The sequence below is a fragment of the Cyprinodon variegatus genome, unplaced genomic scaffold (assembly GCF_000732505.1).
Source record: "Cyprinodon variegatus isolate N-32 unplaced genomic scaffold, C_variegatus-1.0 Scaffold45, whole genome shotgun sequence".
Taxonomy (NCBI): domain Eukaryota; kingdom Metazoa; phylum Chordata; class Actinopteri; order Cyprinodontiformes; family Cyprinodontidae; genus Cyprinodon; species Cyprinodon variegatus.
In genome coordinates, this window is record NW_015150498.1 from 1,333,416 (window position 1) to 1,336,319 (window position 2,904).

At 39.4% G+C, this 2,904-nt stretch overlaps 1 protein-coding gene across 2 annotated transcripts in view; it reads left to right on the forward strand.

Moving 5' to 3' along the window:
• Nucleotides 1-122: 122 nt before the first annotated feature.
• The window catches only part of LOC107081950 (CREB3 regulatory factor-like), a 59,559-nt gene continuing 56,777 nt past the window's right edge, over nucleotides 123-2,904 (forward strand). For both annotated transcript variants that reach the window (XM_015370335.1, XM_015370337.1), the window contains exons 1-2: nucleotides 123-230; nucleotides 685-875. The gene's annotated coding sequence lies outside the window, so the exon portion shown is untranslated. The remainder of the gene's footprint in view (nucleotides 231-684; nucleotides 876-2,904) is intronic.

The following is a 2,904-nucleotide window of genomic DNA, read 5'->3' on the forward strand; positions in this document are numbered from 1 at the left end:
TTGTTACATTTTTTGCTTTTTTAGTTGCCCTGTCTCTTCCGCAGTTACAAAAAAAAAGTTGAATAATGAGGAGAGGAGGCTTTTATTTTGACATCACTCCCGGAAGTGTAACGCCGCCATCTTTCCGCTTTGATTCCGAACATAAACATTTCATGGTAAACTTAGGTCAGAGCTCAAAGACTGAGGACTGCAGCTGTTTCTCCAGCTGACACCCTTCCAGCAGCCAGCAGGTCAGTCCTCCTCCTCCTTCCGGCTGCTTATGTCTCTTTCCGCCGTAGCCTGAAGCTTTAAAAGCGGATCCCTTCAGCCGAAGCCGCTGCTGCGTCAGTTCCTAACTGTGGGTCGCGACCCACGGAGTCCAGCTCCACGCCCTCTGCCTGTTTATACTAGAGGCTTCATAGAAACTTGTTGCTTTATTAACTTGCGGAACTGCCGCAAAAAAGTGACTTTTAGTGAATCCCCCCTTCATACTGTTGGTCACTAACTAGTGCGAGTTTTATTCCATCTGTATGAACTCTAAGGGGCGGTGGGTGTCTCATTCTGCCTGCCTCGCGCCTGCCAAACGGCTTTTATCTACACCAATGAAAGAGAGGGAGAAACGGGAGGAGGCTGGGTGAAGGAGGGAGGAGAGGGGAGGTTAACAGTCCTACAACCGTCTTTTTGTCCTGTTTATCCGCCATGTAGGCCAGCTCTGTCCGGCTCAGGTCCAACTCTCTGCATGCGGCCCTAGGAGCAGCGAGAGGCGGGTTTCTGCCGCGATCCTCCGCGGATGGTGCGGTGCGGTGCGGGGTGGATCATCCGGAGAGGCCGTGGCAGACATTTTATCCACGGTCTTCAGGAGCCCGAAAACTCTGCCGGGGACATCCGAGGACAAGGTAAAGCATCCCAGGGGGGTGTTTGAACGATCTCATGATGATACTTTAAATAAAAAGTAGTTCTCTAAAGGTTAAACCCTTTAAAAGCTTATATAAAGTTACTGTTATGAGAAATGGCAACATGTGTGAGGATTGTAATACCTGCTTAAATAAACACGGATTAAAAGATGTCTGAAAAACTGGGAATTAAAGTGAACCCATCCATTTAGAGCTGATGATATTAGGTTATATTTTTCTATATTTACCTTGGCACTGTTACAGGGGACTTAACTATGTTTATTTATTAGTTCTCTGCTCTAAAATCCACTTCTTTCTAATCAATAAAGTCACAAACTTTGTAGAAAATTACTCAAACATTGTCAAACAGATAATTTTATTTCTGATTCATAATGTTTTCACTAAACTGTAATTTTCACCTTCCTAAAAAGGATCTACACTGGAAAAACAATCTAGAAATAAGTAAAAATTTCTTAGATTTAGTCTATTTACCCCTAATTTAAGTAGGTAAATAAGATAATTAGATAAAATGCACTTTAAATAAGACAATGCAATTCTGTTTTCTTATTTTAAATGTATGTTATCTTGTTCCATTGGCAAGACGTCTCTTTTACCTCCTAAATCCAAGAACAAATGCGCTTATTTTAAGAAAAATTACTTATCTAGATTTCAATTTTTTCCTGTGTATTTACTTCAAGACACGTTTAATGTCTTGAATTATTATAATATATATTTTTAATTGACAAAAACTTCCAGCTGTAAGACATAATAAAGGTTATGTTAGATTTAATAATGTTGAGATTCGTCCATAACATGGTTTATATGTGCAGGTTTGCTTTGAGCCTCCATCGGTCATTGGGTTGGAGGCAGGGTCCTTAATCCACCTCAAAGATATGAATACCTGTTTTAAAAAGTATTTGACCTCATATTTCTGACTGGGGGGGCAGGAATACCCTCAGATAAGATGAAACACTCAATGCTTGGATTTGGTATAAAATCTGTTTGATTTCATGTCATTCACTTTATTTTTATAGCGCCAATTCACATCACATGTCATCTCAAGGCACTTTACAGTTCAACCAGATCATCCAGTCAAATTGATTCAAAGTTTTCTATCTAAGGAAAACCAGCTGATTGCAGCAACCAATTGACTAAGCACACTAAGCATGTTTGTAGCGACAGTGGAGAGGAAAAACCCTTTTGATCCCCAATCATTACATTCAGAGGAAAAAGGGACCGAACTTGGAGTACTGCAGAAAACCACTTTAGCTGATACAAAACTGGCACTGATAAAAATAATGCAATCACTTTTTGCATTTACTTAATCATATTTAGTTACTTTAACACAATTGTTTTATGTCCTACCCTGCTAATATGACATTATTGTGTTAAAGTAACTAAATATGATTAGGAAAATGCCAAAAAGGGTTGCATTATTTTTTTATTTTCACTGTATGTTGTTGGGTGTTGCATAAATGTGGTAATTTTACACCTACACCTGAAGACATAAAACTGGTTGTCAAGGTGGGTAATTACTCTGAATGGACCACTGAGTTATTACAATTCAATTCAGTTTTTTTTTTATTCAGTTTATTTACAAAGCGCTATTCACAACAAATGTCATCTTAAGGCACTTTCAGAGACAACTCAACCAGATTATACGGTCAAAGTGATTCAGAGTTTTCTAATCAACCTCATAATAAGCATGCTTGTAGTGACAGTGGAGAGGAAAAACTCCCTTTTAACAGGAAGAAACCTCCAGCAGAACCAGGCTCAGGTTCAAGGAGACAGAAGCAGACATAGAAAAAGAAGGCGCCCCGTCCAGGAAACGCACAGCCAGGCAGATGAGGAGCCAGCTCCCATGTCAGAAGATGAAGAGAGCACATCCAGCCAGTCACAGTTAGAGAAACAGGAATACACTGAAAAATACGGAAGAGGATTAGGGCCACTGGAAAAAAAAAAAAAAAGTTAACTGATTTAAAAAAAAAAAAATTTCAGTTTAGTATGGGAAAAAAGTCAGAATTCTGACTTT